At 35.9% G+C, this 16,850-nt stretch overlaps 1 long non-coding RNA gene across 2 annotated transcripts in view; it reads left to right on the top strand.

Annotated features, from left to right (window-relative positions):
• The first annotated feature begins 279 nt into the window (after positions 1-279).
• The window catches only part of LOC129644767 (uncharacterized), a 64,522-nt gene continuing 47,951 nt past the window's right edge, over positions 280-16,850 (top strand). For both annotated transcript variants that reach the window (XR_008710973.1, XR_008710974.1), the window contains exons 1-2: positions 280-464; positions 1,000-1,145. This is a non-coding gene — a long non-coding RNA (uncharacterized LOC129644767). The remainder of the gene's footprint in view (positions 465-999; positions 1,146-16,850) is intronic.

Below are 16,850 nucleotides of genomic sequence, written 5' to 3'. Positions count from 1 at the left end.
TCACCTTTGCCCTATAGGAATGCAGCTTTGTCCAATGCTTTTTTGGAGGCTGGTGCCTGACTTTGGAATAATCACCTTTAGAGAAAGAGAAGTTTCTTAAAATGTTAACAGGCCTCCTGGCCAGAAGATGATGTAATTCACCTGAACTTTTGCATATGATAAGTTTGAAAAGCGTGGCTTCGATTAGGACCAGGAACTGCTGTTCTTGCATGACTCCACCCCTTCCCCCATTATCCTCTATGCACAACTTTAGGTATAAAAACTACTTTGGAAAATAAAGTGCGGGCCTTGTTCACCAAAACTTGGTCTCCCCATGTCGCTCTCTCTTTCAAATTCTGGCTGAGTCTCCATCTGGAGCGCGGAACCCACCATGCTTGCTAATTATGCCTGGGCTTCTAAGATCCGACCGGGGAGGCCTCAGTGTCTCCTCTCCTTGGGAGAACGGAAGGACGCCTGCGGCCTACGTAAGTGGTGCAAACTTCTTGTCTTGAAGTTTCATTGGTCCCCCGCGTAAACCAAGCTACTCAGCCTCTTTTCTCCACTGAATTTTCCTACTGAGCTATCCTCATTCTATTACTCTTTATATCTTTAATTAATATCTAATTGAAGCTATTGTATCCTTACCCTCGCCGACGCCGTCCCCGCTTTGAATACCCTAGATCAGCCGGGGCTGGACCCCGGCAAATAGGTGAACAGATTTATCTATCATCTAGAAGGTAAACAGATGATTATGATCTGGTGACTGTTTCAGTATGGAGGGGTGAGAGAAACGGAAGTCTAAATGCCTCAGAGGTGTGATGGGGGGTTGACTCCCAGGCATATCCTTGAATGCCTTAGTCCTTTGGCACTGAGACACTCACAGTTACATGGTAGTGCTGAGTATGTGTGTACAACCTCAGCCTAAGAGAGCCAGCTCAGGATGGGGCTGACATAGTGGCCATTTAACTGGTGTGGCTTTAACAGTTTTTAAATGTTGGAAAATCTCTTTCCTGAATGCAGGCACTTCCTTGAGTCCTGTGAGACCCAGTACCACCCTTGCCCTTCCCCGCAGGACTCTGCTTCAGCACTACGTGTAGCACCGATGCTGATAGTGCCTGTTCTGATCATTTGATCTCATCATATATTTTTTCTCCAAGTTTACTGAGGTATCTTTGACAAATAAAAACTGTATGTATTTAAGATGGTTTGACATACAGTTGACTGTTGAACAACCCAGTTTTAAAATGTGTGGGTCCACTTACAGGAGGATCTTTTAAAATAAATGCATACACAGCCCATAGAACCAGTACTGATTGAATCTGATGATGTGAAACTGTAGATATGGTAGTCTGACTGTAAAATTACACATAGATTTTCAACTGCGCAGAGTCTGCTCCAAACCCTGAGTTGTTCAAGAGTCAACTGTGTGTGTGTATATATATATATATATGCATATATATAAATGATTACCACAATCAAATTAATTCATACATACATTTCCTCATACACTTACCTTTATGCCTCTGTGTGTGTTCGTGTGTGTGTATGTAGTCCCATCATATTCTGAGTATCATTCCTGCCAAGGTTTGTAGAATCTTGTTTTTACACAACATCTCCTCCCATTTCAAAGTCCACTTTTTAATTTAGCTCACCATTCTTTTTTATCAGTGTCTACTTACTGGTACCAAGGGCCAGTGTCTTGCAGGTTCTGGGCCTCATGTTGGCCTATGCTTAGTTTAGCTGACATTGTTTCTATACTTTACACATCCTGATTTTTCTGTATCTGCAGCTAGTGAAACAATAAGATAGTCTAACTTTAAATTTGTGAAAATGCCAGACATAAAAACAATAAAAATTTTACAAAGAGCAAGGCACACATAAGGTGATAGTGTGGCATTTCAAACTTATTGGAAATCTACATATATGATCTGATTATATCTCAAAATAGTAACAAACTAATATATGAGTGAATATTTTTTTAAATACCTGGTTATCTATGTAAATAAGGGTTGACTCAGGGGTTGAGGGCATTTAATGTTTCCCTGAGATACACCTTTATGAATCTCAGGGGCTACAAACTGCTGTGAGTTAATAAACAACAGTCTGGCTCTGGATGAGTCAGGCTAATTATGTCAAGTCAATATGATGCATTCTCCATCTACAGGAGCATTTGTGACAGCATTCTGAATATCTCTTGTTATCAACTGGGACCTTAGGCTTTCTACAATTCAGGTTGCCTTTAAAATATTTTCATTTCCATGATCTTTTCCCAAGCTAGGTTGAATTTCCTATTATAAACTGGGCAGGGAGAAATTATTAGGCAGTATTTCTTCACAGAAAGTTCTTACAGCTTCTCGGTTGTGTCTACAAAGTAGATCTCTTTTAATCTGTGTTCATCCCTATAATACTGAAAACATTCACTGATGGTCCTAATAATGGCCCATGGGAAACTCAAGAACACCAAAATCAAAAAGATGGCCTGGCTATGGGTGGATACTTTTCAGCCCAAAGGGACTTTCTTTCATCTGTCTTATTAAAAGGTAAACACTCTTTGAGGCATCTTCTTTCATCCATTAGGGACCAACTGTAAGAATAATGTAATTGTATAAAAACATTCTGGAAGGAAATTGAAGAGACGCTCAGTATCGTAAAATCTGGCCCTTTCTATTTATTATATTGCCAAAGTCCCTTGTTAGCTTTGGGACAGTTGTTTTTCAAAAGTGGTGGCAAGGCCTCACTGAGACAGAAGTCTTCATTTGCTGAATTTACTAGCAGCTCAGCATGTAACTGTGTTAAGCCATTTTTACCAAACAACAAATGAGATTCCAGAGGCCAAGGCTTACTGAGAAAAACACTTTTCCCTCACTTCATCTCAGTGTAGCTCAATAAAACAATCAAAGACCCTGATGGCCTAATTTTTATAACATTGTCTTTTTTCCTGGGTAAACCATCTGGCCTCTGACCTTATCAGGTTGGACTCTGAATACAGACAGCATCTCAGTTTAGCTTGACGGTGGTTACTTGTTCCAGTATTTACTCTGGACCAAGTAGTAAAATGTCTCTTTGTTTATTCTCAATATTGAAGATTACCTGCATTTTTTTTTTTTTCTGCTGAGCTTCACTCTAATATTGTCTTTTATTTCTTTAAATAATTAATAACCAGTGAAAACTTTACATAAATCAAACTTCTTATTTTGTGTTTTAGTCTATGAATTCAAAACATAAAGTTTAGATTCAACACTCTCTTTCAAGCAACTTGCAATATAAACCCAGCCAACATTTTAAAATTTAACTCATTAATTTTTAAAATTAAACTCACTTGTTTTTGAGAATTATATTTTATATGAAAATTGTACATGAATCCTTTAAACCTATTTTCCATATGAACTTCTCTGTTCTCAATGCTCCTTTTATTGGCTACAGTCATTACCTTTACCAAATCCTGTAAATAATTAATTTTTTATGGTGACTCAGAGCAGATGATAAACGTTAAATTAAATAGCTTGATATTTAGGCATGATTTGAAAATTTTCTATGGAAGCATCTTTAATCCAAGACTTGCTCACCTTGATCTTTCTTCTTCTTTGAAGTTTTAAGTTGGTCTCAAGCCTAAGTACAAGCTGTGGTTCTTCACCTTGGAGTTGGAGCCATATTATTAGCTCATAGAACTAATACCCAATTTCATTACTTGCCTTCTCAATAGCGTAACAGTTTCTTTAAAATCTCTAGAAGGAGTGTCAAGTGGCACTACAAATAGTTCTAGATTCTTTATTGGTGACTTCTTTCCATACAGTGCTGTGTTCAGTGAGGTATAGGATTAAAAGTGGTAATGGTATTTTATTTAAGAAATGCTTCTTGGCTAAATAAGGTCAAGGATTAAAAAAAAAAAAAAGTTGAGACTAATGTTGCTAATGTTTGAGGCTGATAAGTAGAAATGTGGAAAGAATAGAACTGGAACAGTGATTCCAAAGATATCTGGGGAAGAAGTTTATAGATGGGTATTTTAGGATGGGCTGAAATACACAAATATCTGTGTTATAGGTGACTACTTAACAAAGGACATCTGCTTAATAGGAGGCTCTGAATAAGAATCTATCAAGATTACATTTTGTAAATGCTGATAAATCTCATTTCCCATCTACCTAGTGCTTGATCAATGTGGGCACAGCAGCAAAAATGCAAGCTCTGTATGAGCTTGATGCATGGAATTCTACTATTAATGGTCTATTGAAGACTAGGTTTTGTTTCCAGTTGGGAGATAGAGTACTTAAATATAGTGTTTTTGTTTTTGTTTTTTTCAGGCATGATTTATGCTTCTAACCAGTGACCATTATTGCTTTTTCATGAAAATAAATATAAAGGGGGCGGGGGCAATGGAATACACGATATGAGTGAGCACTTATACAATTATGGCTTTCTGATGGCAAATAATCTAAGAAAAACAAGTTGATTTTTTTTTTATAGAATGTGAAAAGTAGCACATATAAGAAAATGTAATTGCAGTACGTTTTTTGGCTCTGAAGTGAACATTATTTTTTTTTAATGCAAAAAAATGTAAACATTGGTGATTCATTCATCAAGATAAATAAATTAGGAGTCTGGGGAGGAAGTAGGAAATTAAATAAGCAAACGTTAATCCTCCATAAAGAAGCACATATAATATTTTTAAAATTAATAAATCATTAAATAACAATATTAGCATATTGTTAGAAACATAAAATTAATGCTTAATGAAACTTCTGAAGAAGTGAATGGTGATATTCTCTTGAAGGCGGGATTGAAGGGGTAGAAATAGAAAGGAAGGAACTACTTTTGTATTATAATCAGTCTTTGTGTTGATTTTATATCTTTATGTGTTTATTCCTTTGTTAAGAAATATTTTAATTTTAATTAACAATCTGTATACTGCAGCTACCAGGAGGAATCAGTCTTCTTCCTCTCTTTGCAATTCCATTTGTTGATATTTAGTGCTCATTAAGGGCTTCCCTGGTGGCTCAGAGGTTTAAGCGTCTGCCCGCACTGTGAGAGACCCAGGTTTGAATCCTGGGCTGGGAAGATCCCCTGGAGAAGGAAATGGCAAACCTCTCCAGTATTCTTGTCTGGGAAATCCCATGGATGGAGGAGCCTGGTGGCCTATAGTCCACGGGGTTGCAAAGAGTTGGACACGACTGAGAGACTTCACTCACTCACTCAGTGCTCATTAAACCTATTGTAGACCCTTTATACAATCATCAGCCTTCCAGGATTGGTCTGGGCTGGAGGTGCACACACAGAGGGGCTCTCACTCCATTCTTATTCACCTGGACTTCAAAGAAGTTACATCTGAAATCATTAATGTGTGAGCATTAGAAGATTCTGGTCATGAATACAGTTCAGTATTCGTTATTGATGTTCAGTCTCTAAGTCATGTCTGACTCTTTGCACCCCATGGACTGCAAAACGCCAGGCTCCCCTGTCCTTCACTATTTCCCAGAGCTTGCTCAAATTCATGTCCATTGAGTCAGTGATGCTATATAACCATCCCATCTTATGAACCCCATTCTCCTTTTATCTTCAATTTTCCCCAGTATCAGGGTCTTTTCCAATGAGTCAGCTCTCAATGAGTCATATTTAAGGACATTTAAATCATGTTATCCTCTATAATCATCTTTTCTTTTGACTTAAGGATCAGTCAAATTTCTTATTTCTTTAAAAATAGATATTAGAAAATAAAAGTGCACACATGAATATCAGTGTCGGTGATCATGTATCCAGTTTAGGGCAGAGGGAGACACTGAGTTCAAATAGTGTAAACGTCCTACTATAACATAGTTAATTCCTTTACTAGCTCTAAAAATGCATCAATGCTTTGTAGTTTAGCTCAGTCTCTAATCATTTCTCACCAGAATCATGATCAAAAAAAAAAAAAAAAAAAAAACAACTGGCCTTGATACCTCCTGTAAGTTTTGCATATTGCTTTCAGACACTTTTTTTTTTTTAAGGCGAATGACTCAAACTTTGTTTAAAAGCCTGAACTGTTTCAAACTGCTTTAAGGATGTTGTCTAGCTTATTAGCTTGGCCACAAAAATCTGACCCATGCTTATCCTTCTTACAATTTTATACTGTTTTTCTACTACATTCAATAATACAGCTTGAGTATTTCTCTCTCTCTCTTTTTTTTTTGGTAGTCAGTACTCATGGTGAGGCATTTTGTTGGGTAGACTCTCTATTTAGATGCTTAACTTTTAAGTTTCTGAGTTAGTTCCTAGTTTTATCCTGTTTTATCGATTTTCCAGAGTGAGTGCTCAAAACAAAGCAAAACAACTTTGGCAACTCTTGTTTTTATATCAAAATATGTAATCTTGACTGTTCATACCAGATTCTCCCCTTCATGCTAGATCACATGCTAACAGCCTCTCTTGTCCATCTCTGTAACGAAATATCAGTAGCTGTCTCTCTTCATATAGTATCCTCATCAATTATTTTCAGTCTTGCACTTAATTTTCTAGTTATACTAAACCATTTGTCTTTGAATATGCTGTTCCTCTGCCTACTATCTTCTCTTTTCTTCACATTCCCCTTAGATAACAGCTGTTCATGCTCTAGCACCTCCCCTCTCCGTGACTGCCTATGATTTAGTTGGGGACTTTGTGATGTGTTTCAATACCAGCAAAGACTTTCATTGTATTAATAGCAAGGTCATATTATTTTCTAATATTTGCTTTGTCCCTGGCTCTCCTTAGAATAAAAGCTCCTGGAGGATGAAGGGCTGAATGACTGATTTTAAATGAATAAATATGTTTGTCAACCTCATTAATACGCAAATCCATACATGGGCCTCTTATATTTATTCCTGAAGCCTTAGCATGGGGGGTGTTTCAGGAATCTAGGACCTAGAAGAGCTATAGATCCTCTTCTGAACTCGAGGCCTCGTTTAAAGAAAATCATCCACTAAGAGCCCCCAAAAGAAACACATTCTCTCGCAAGTTTAGAAGAAAGGATAAGAGAGATGTAAAATTACATGCGGTCATGTCCATTATATTAAGATCTAAAGAACAAAGCTCATGTGCAATTTTTCCCTTAAAGAGCTAGTACATGCTATGGACCTAACTCTCTCCTAAGTATTTGAAACACAAATTTTATTTACCTCTCACAATGGCTCTGTGAGATAAGTCCTACAATTGTAATTTTTTTTTTACAGATGTAAAAATACAGACATTGTTTAATATTACCTGATGAAAAAAAAAAATATTACCTGATGGCAAAAAATAGATCTACTAGTGGAGGAGTCTGGAGACATTTACTCCTGTGGGCCTCGGTTCTTGGTAAAGATGCAGAGAAGAATCTGAAGTCTTGCCTCAGAGAGTTTATTGAAGATAAGGAAAAAGAGAACAGAGGGAACACCTCAAAGGAGAGGTGGGACAGAGCAAGGAAGGCAATGGCTCCGGAGTTTTTAAGGCAAGGTTATTTGCATAATCCAAGAGATTGTTGATTGATGGTCTTGACTGACAGCTGCAGGTTATATGACAAAAGGCCCTAATGTGTGTGTACTTCCCATAATTCAATCTGTTATAATTAGATGTATGTATACGTGGAATGTGTATGAACATTTAATGAGCCCAATGGCTGCCAGAGGTTACCTAAGTAAATGATAACGTGAGCTGTGCACATGTGTCAGAGTAGGGAACGTCCCACCAGTCAGCCAGTGGGAGATTTTTCCAGTCCCCTGACCATTTTGGAGTACTTAAGGAGTACTGTATTTGGGGTGGGGTTGGTAAATAACTTTGTTTGATTAGGCAGCCATTGGACGTTTGGCCTATGGAGCCACCTCTCATTGCTTTTGGCTAACTTGCTGCCTAATGGATCCAGGATATAGACCTATTCAGTTGGTTTCAGAGCCGTTTGACTAATGTTGGAAGACATTGAATAATGAGGAGATATTTAATAATATCCTTTGAACTGAGAAATTATTTTAAACCAAAAAATAAAGCAGGTAGCTCCATAAAACACAGTTACGAAGTTTGTTGTGGGTAGCTTACTTACAGGCAGGGTTGGGCAGACAAGGATCCAGAGGCATTTGCAGCTGTATTCCCACATGTCAAAAGGAGTACTGGGGAAGGTGGAGATGCCAAAGCTAAAAACAGAATCTGACTACTGGGGAGAAGTGTGTGTACCTGACTCTTTGTGACCCCCTGGACTGTAGCCCACCAGGCTCCTCTGTCCATGGAATTCCTCAGACAAGAATCCTGGAGTGGGTTGTCATTTCATCCTCTAGGGAATCTTCTTGACCCAGGTTTTAACCTGTATCTCCTGAGTCTCCAGCATTGATAAGTGGATTCTTTACCACATGAGCTGCCAGGGAAGCCCAAAGAGAAGTATACTGCTACTAAATGGAACCTGGGGATCTCATGACTTAACCATCTTCATCAATAAAAGGCATTCTTTCTGTTTTCATAGATCAGACGAAGGCAAGAATAAAAGTTGATTGGAAACTTATCTGGCTTGGAGGCATTGCTTGTAAATAGTCTAAAGCTCAGTCATCCCTCAGAAAAGGGAGGGGTATAGTCCTGCAGGCCTAAGATTAAGCTGTAAAATGGAGTCAGTGTGATTCAGCCACAAACCTAATTATTATGACATTTCCTTACACCTGGCATGTGCAAGTCAAAACAGCATTATAATTTACCTTTTGGCTTACAAGTATTTCCAAGAGTAGTATAACATAATTATTTATCAACCACAAATGCCCCAAAAAGAGAAACTAAAATCACGAACAGTTTTTATCAGAAAAGAGATAACACAATGGGGATAACATTTAGGGTCAGATCACTGTCTGAATACCAGGCTCTTAGGCAAAGGCCACTTCCATCCAGAGGTGAATTTTCCTTTCTGGGCTGAACTAAGAAGGACCATATCTTAGGTTTGGTTCATGAATAAATCAACTTCTGAAGCAGGGTAGTTTGCCTTGGCCTTTACTACAAAATCCATTTGCAGACTAAAAAAAGAGACCATTTTCAGGATAAAGTCATGAAGGATGAATGAGCAGCACTTTTATTTGGGGCCTATTTTAAAGTTTCTATTAACATATAGAGCTTTGCCTCCTACAACTCTTCCTGCTGTTCACTGAAAGTGAAATGCCACATTGCCTAGAAGAGCATTGCTGAATAAACATAGTAAAGTAGAAGAAAAATTAAAAAAAAAAAAAAACTATTACTTTGTTTCAGATAATAGTTAACCTTTGCTGGTAGAACACATTTCAGTTATTTATTAGTGGATATTCAATTTATTATTTTAGGAAAAATACCAGTAACTGAAAAAGAAGTTTTTATTGTAGCCTACTTTTGAATACACTATTGTTCCAAATTGGAATAAAACTATGGGTATATGAACAACTGGGCTTCCTCAGTGGTTCAGTGGTAAAGAATCTGCCTGCCAACCAGGAGACACAAGTTTCGATCTCTGGGTCGGGAAGATCCCCTGGAGAAGGAAATGGCAACCCACTCCAGTTTTCTTGCTTAGGAAATGCCATGGACAGAGGAGCCTGGCAGGCTATTGTCCATAGTGTCACAAAGGCAGACATGACTTAGTGACTAAACTCAACAGTGTTATGAACAATTGTCATCCTCTTCTATTTGACACAACTGAGTAACTAACACTTCACTTCTTCTCTTTGTATTACTTTATTTGGCACCATTTTGTTTCATACATTTTGGTATTATTAGACAAGATGAAGATTGTTTGACTTCAATAGTTTTGAAATGTGGGAGCTTCACAGCAGGAGTAAAATAATGAATTTTAAAGTTTATTACATTCAGTAGATTACAATGGTGAAAGAGACTGCATACTTAAAATTCTGGGCTGACTACCATGAACATGTAAAACTGAACACTGGAGCTCAGCCTCATGGTCTAGACTATTCAATTCATGTTTCTAAACTGCTCTCATTTTGATACAACTGAAAAGTAAAAGATTGCAAAGAAAATTGGTTATGGAGAATTAGAATTCATAAAATACCAAATATTTAACTTCTAAATGCTGGGAATATCCCCTTTTGAAATTAACTGATAAACTGTTAAGTTTAGTACTTTATTTGTAAATGTCCCTTATCTAACTTCTTGGCATCTTTTAACTGTTGATAACATATAAGAGTTGGATCATCATACTTACATTATTATTCAGCTCATACTATACACATAAGCAAACTACAGTTTCACCTAATGGTGTTTCATATTCATTAAGAGTTTGAGTCATTCTGATATCTTAGAACATATTTTTTCCATATGGTGTGATAGAGATATTTTTTATGTTTATTGTGAGCTCCCCTAAGCACAGAAAGAATTGTGATGGGTGGTTTGGCTCTAACTTCTGTTAACATTGTCTGAATATAGGACTATCTAGATAATGAAAGAAGTGGCATGTTTTGTAGGTATTTAAATTTTAGACACTGTTTTAACATTTTTTAACTCTATGAAAAATGCCTTTTAATGAAGACATAAGACTTCAAAGACAAAATCATTCTTGAGGTCGCTGGAAATATTCAGGTACTATATATCCATTAGTTTAAATTATTTATAAAGCCACTAAAATTTTATTTAGAGCAGAGGTAATTGATTTTATAGGGTAGCCTGTTAAAGTCAAGTGTTATCATTTGTAAACCTAGGGCAACATTTCACATTAGCAATGTTCCATGACTTTAGGCTAACAAAGTTGTCTTTAATAGCACATTTTAATACAACTCAAGCAGAGATAGGCTACCTTTTGTCAGGAAAATAGATCCTCTGTATGAAGTCCCAGTTATTAATTTTAGCAATGTCACTTTGTTTACCCAAATTATAAATGACCTTTCATTTAGGGATTAATTATATTATGCTTTGGCATTTTTGTGTTGTATCTATTTTCCTCTGTTCTGACTAATGCTGATGGCTGGCTGTTTTGGTTCAATATTCTTGTAAGAATGTGACAGAGAACAGCCTAATACAAACCTAAATGACATATTAGTATCCCGATAAGAATAAGCATCATATTGGCTAAGGGCTGGGGAAACAACAGGATTCTCTGTGATTTCTGTCATTTAGAATATATGAATTATAGTGAAACAGGGACATCTGGTGTAAGAGGAGGATACAAAACTCAGAGCAGACAGAAAACAAGAAAGACTAAGATGCCTTAAAGTTCTACTTCAATGCATTTAATTTTTGTGCATATCACTGCAAGTAAATTTTTCTCCCAGAAACATTACAATTTTATGTATGCATTCTAAAGTACATGGAAATAAAGTATGTGAAATACATCAAGAAATGATGATTGAAGAATTATATATAATATATATATCATAATTTGAAGAATGATAGGTGGATCATAAAGGAAACATAACAAAATCTAACCATTATTTAAGAGGTGATGGGTATATGGTATATATACTGAGTGATTATTTTAAGTTTCATGCATGTTTGGAAACTTTTATAGTAAAACATGTGGCAAAAATAAAATGTAAAGATTACATTCAGGAATAAAATGAATTTCTGTTGAGAATACAAATATTCAGTCGAGAATAGTAAAGATATAACTCATATTTCATAGGAAATCCTCTTTTTAAGATAAAGATTGTTTACTACTTTTTCTTGTTAACATGAATATGATGTTAGTCTCTTAGCTGTTGCTTTATCTTCTGATATCACTTAGTAAACTAAGATTAGGCTGTTGTGTTCTTTACTGCCATTGATATCCCATGTGCTTTTCTGCATTAAGAGTTAGAATGACTATAAAAGAGATAGAAAAGTTGAAAAGTTGTACTTTTTTGTCTATGAATAAAAAAATATATTTAAAATTGAGAACTCTTTGCAATCTTAGACTTTACAGCAGGTTCTTAAAATGACTTAAGTTGTTTTATATCATATCAAAGTATAGTTTCTGGAATTACAAACATCTGAACTTCAAAGAATGTTTTAATAATTATTTTGTGGCAATATGTAAGACCTTACATATCTTTACCTCAAAGCAAATCCTTGCTGGAAAAACCTAACAATTTATTAAATTTTTTATGCAATTCTTAATGCTATTGTTTTACCCTAAATTTCCATACTTTAGAACAGACATGAGCTAAAGACTTTGGATTTAGACGGCTTTCTCTGAGTGATTAAGAAAGTCAGTTTTGTGCTCAGGACACTTTAAAATTTTACATTTTATAATCTTTTAGGATTTTTAATATTTAGACAATATCTAGGGAATCTAATATTCAATTATTAAATTAGTTACCCCTTTCAATACTTCCTTTGTAATCCTATAATAATAGTGGGAGTAAGCACAGATTGAGAAAACTTGCTAAAAAGAGGTTTTGAAATTTCATGTTTTCATTGTTAACATTCTTTTTAAAATCACATGAATTGAAATTATCATTGGGGATCTTGGTAGTCAAACAAGGAAAAGCATATATTAGTATGAACAATGGTATTTTGAAAACATATAGAAATTAATAAAATTTCTGTGCTTTATTACCATATTCTAATAGTATAATATAATATTGACTTCTCATTTACCTAATAACTGCTCGTATATAGTTTGACAGGTCTAAGTACTTCAGAAATGTATGTGCCCTTTTGAACATGAATTCTGAGATTCCTCATTTATAAAATTCAATGTTTTATTTACTCTGCCAGGTTATGGTGAATATTAAATAATAGGAAACTTACAGTGAAAGACAAAAATGCAAAATGCTTAAAAGTATAGACTTCAAGCCACACTGTAAGATATAAATATTAGCTTCACCACTTTTCAGCAGTGTGACCTGAATAATTTACTTAATTTCCATTTTCTTTCTCAGTTTTTATAAACTGGGTATGATAATAATAGTTCATAGAATTACCATAATGATTGTATTAATATATTTAAAACTCCTAGAGTAATACCTGGGAAATGAGCACTTTATAATTTTGCCACTATATATAACACATTTATGTATTATATAATTATGTAAAATATATGTATAATTATTATATTATTGTATAATTATTTAGATCTATGTGTCAACTGTCTGGCAGGTAAGCAATCAGCATATTACTATGTTTTTCTTGAGACTGCATTTTACTAACTTCAATATTTCAATCTTCATGTCTTTGTTGAGAGCATTTGAGGGTAAAAAAGATATGAATTAACTCCTGAAACTGTATCAAGTAGTGTTTACTAGTATTGTCTACATTACTTTGTCAAGAATGATGACCTTTGGGGGTACCAAGTGCCATGAGAGCAGTATTTTAATAAATTATACTTTATTGATAGAGAAGGAAATGACAACCCACTCCAGTATTCTTGCCTGGAAAATTCCATGGACAGAGGAGCCTGGTGGGCTACAGTCCATGGGGTTGCAAAAGAGTCAGACATGACTTGGAAGCTAAACAACAATAACAACAAATACTTATTGAATATGAAGATGGGCATTTTATATAGTTAGCTTTAAAGAAATGGTAACCCTGAGTAAATATGTATTTATGATGATCCCTATATGAAGAATGGAAATTAGCTGGACAAAGTATGATGGGTAGCTCTTCCTAGTGGAAAGAACATGTATAATGGATCTAGGGGTAGAATAGGGAGTCCACAGAGACTTGGCTGACATTTTTAAACTTCATTTAGACTTACTTCTAAAAATTTAAATAAAGTGAAAATGCTATATTGGAACTGAGACTAATAATGTAGGGATACGTATTTCCCCCAATTATTATAAAACTCAATGAAATACCACTTACTAAACAAGTAGAATTTTTGAAGGATTCTGAAAAAATACTTCTAAATAAATAAGCAATTATAAGTGCCCTGCTGCTGCTGCTGCTAAGTCGCTTCAGTCGTGTCCGACTCTGTGCGACCCCATAGACGGCAGCCCACCAGGCTGCCCCATCCCTGGGATTCTCCAGGCAAGAACACTGGAGTGGGTTGCCATTTCCTTCTCCAGTGCATAAAAGTGAAAAGTGAAAGTGAAGTCGTTCAGTCGTGTCCGACTCCTCGCGACCCCATGAACTGCAGCCTACCAGGCTCCTCCGTCCATGGGATTTTCCAGGCAAGAGTACTGGAGTGGGGTGTATAAGTGCCCATGGATCAATAAAAACTATTTTGTAAAAAATATACCATAGGGTGGGGTTGAGGGAATGAAGCCTGCTCCACCTGATATTTAAGATATTTATGCTGCAAAGCTGGAGCAATAAAACTTTATATAGTGTTGGCACAGAGACAGTGAGACTTTTGGACATAACAAAGAGCCCAGAAAAAGAAGTATTTTGGAACTTTGATATATCTATGTCTGTGATATCACATAGCAATGGAAAAGAATTGATAAAGAAAAGTAAAATTAGCAGTCTATCTCCAATCACATGAAACAAAAGTCCATATTACTTTGACTATGAAATTAAAACAATAAAATCAATAGAAAAAATATATAGGAATACTTTTACTAAAAGATCGAGAAAGATACTCAACAAGATCCTCAAAATCCCAAATTAAATTATATATATATATAAAATTTAATATATATATATATTTGTGTATATATATATACACAGAATATAATTATATATGTACATACGGAGAAGACAATGGCAGCCCACTCCAGTGTCCTTGCCTAGAGAATCCCTTGGACAGAGGAGCCTGGTGGGCTGCTGTCCATGGGGTCGCACAGAGTCTGACACGACTGAAGCGACTCAGCGTAGCAGCATGGCATAGCATGTATATACTATATTATGCATATTTATATATGTAAATAAACTAGATCAAATTAATATCTCATTACTGAAATATATTGACAAAATTAACAGGAACAATCATTGCAGTATTGAAAACAAAACAACAACACAAAAGAATACATAATACATAAATGAATTACTTCAAAGAAGACCAAATGAAAACTATCAGAAAATGAATAATTATTTTATGAATGAAAATTCAAATAGCTAACAATATATAGAAAGATATATAATCTTATGAGTAGGCAGAGATATATTAGTACAAATTAAAGTCTCAGAGAGATATTACCTTACCCCTAACAAATTGATGAATATTGCATATCAATTATCTATGGTATATAAAATTGTTTTTGTGGTTGTTAAGTGTCTAAATTGTGTCTGATTTTTTATGACCTCATGAATTGCAGCTCACCATGCTTCCCTGTCCTTCACAGTATCCTGGAAATTGCTCAGACTCATGTCCATTTAGTCAGTGATACCATTCAACCATCTCATTCCCTGCTGCCCTCTTCTCCTGCCTTCAGTCTTTCCCAGCATCAGGGTCTTTTCCAAAGAGTTGGCACTTCGCATCAAGTGACCAAAGTACTGGAGCTTCAGCCTTCAGTCCTTCCAATGAATATTCAGAACTGCTTTCCTTTAGGATTGACAGGTTTGATCTCCTTGCTGCCCAAGGGACTCTTAAGAGTCTTCTCCAGCACCACAGTTTGAAAGCATCAGTTCTTCAGTGCTTAGCCTTCTTTAGAATCCAACTCTAACATCCATACATGACTACTGGAAAAGCCATAGCTTTGACTATACAGACCTTTTTTTGACAAAGTGATGTCTCTGGTTTTTAATACACTGTCTAGGTTTGTCATAGCTTTCCTTTTAAGGAGCAAGCATCTTGAATTTCATAGCTGCAGTCACCATCTGCAGTGAGTTTGAAGCCCAAGAAAGGAAAATCTGCTACTGCTCCCACTTTTCCCCTTTCTATTGGACATGAAGTGATGGGCCATGATGCCATGATCTTAGTTTTTTAAATGTTGAGTTGCAAGTCTCCTGTTTCACCCTCATCAAGAATCTCTTTAATTCCTCTTCACTTTGTGCCCTTAAAGTGGTGTCATATACATATCTGAGGTTGTTGATATTTCTCCTTGCAATCTTTATTCCAGCCTGTGAGTCATCTAGCTCAACATTTCTCATGATGCACTCTGCATATGTTAAATAAGCAGAGTGTCAATTTACAATCTTGTTATTCCTTTCCCAATTTTGAACCAAATTTGTTTCATGTCCAATTATAACTGTTCCTTCTTGACCAAAACAGGTTTCTCAGGAGACAGATAAGGTGGTCTGATATTCCCATCTCCTTAAAAATTTTCCATAATTTGTTGTCATCCACACAGTGAAAGTTTTTTGTGTAGTCAATGAAGTAGAAGTAGATGTTTTTTTCTGGAATTCCCTTTTTTATTATCCAACAAATGTTGGCAATTTGATCTCTGCTCCTCTGCCTTTTCTAAACCCACCTTTACATCTGGAAGTTCTTTGTCCACTACTGCTGAAGCCTAGCTTGAAGGATTTTGAGCATAACCTTACTAGCATGTGAAATGAGCCCAATTGTACAATTGTAATGTAGTTTGAACATTCATTGACATTACCCTTTTGGGACTGGAATAAAACCTGAACTTTTCCAGTCCTGTGGCGACTGCTGAGTCTCCAAATTTGCTGGCATATTGAGTGCATCACATTAACAGCATCATCTTTATTTAGGATTTCAAATAGCTCAGCTGAAATTCTATCACCTCCACTAGCTTTGTTCTTTGTGATGCTTCCTAAGGCCCACTTGACTTCACACTCCAGGATGTCTGACTCTAGGTGAATGATCACACCATCTTGGTTATCTGGGTCATGAAGCTCTTTTGTATAGTTCTTCTGTGTATTCTTGCCAACTCTTCTTAATCTCTTCTGCTTCTATTAGGTTCTTGCCACTTCTGTCCTTTATCATGCCCATCCTTGCAAGAAATATTCCCATTGTACCTCCACTTTTCTTGAAGAGATCTCTAGTCTTTCCCATTCTGTTATTTTCCTCTATGTCTTTGCATTGTTCATTTAAGAAGGCCTTCTTATTGCTCCTTCTATGGTCTGGAACCCTGCATTAGTTGGGTTTATCTTTCCCTTTATCTCTTGCT

The sequence above is a fragment of the Bubalus kerabau genome, chromosome 2 (assembly GCF_029407905.1).
Source record: "Bubalus kerabau isolate K-KA32 ecotype Philippines breed swamp buffalo chromosome 2, PCC_UOA_SB_1v2, whole genome shotgun sequence".
Classification (NCBI taxonomy): Eukaryota; Metazoa; Chordata; class Mammalia; order Artiodactyla; family Bovidae; genus Bubalus; species Bubalus kerabau.
Note: the sequence above shows the minus strand (reverse complement) of the source record. Positions and strands in the feature narration are given on the sequence as shown.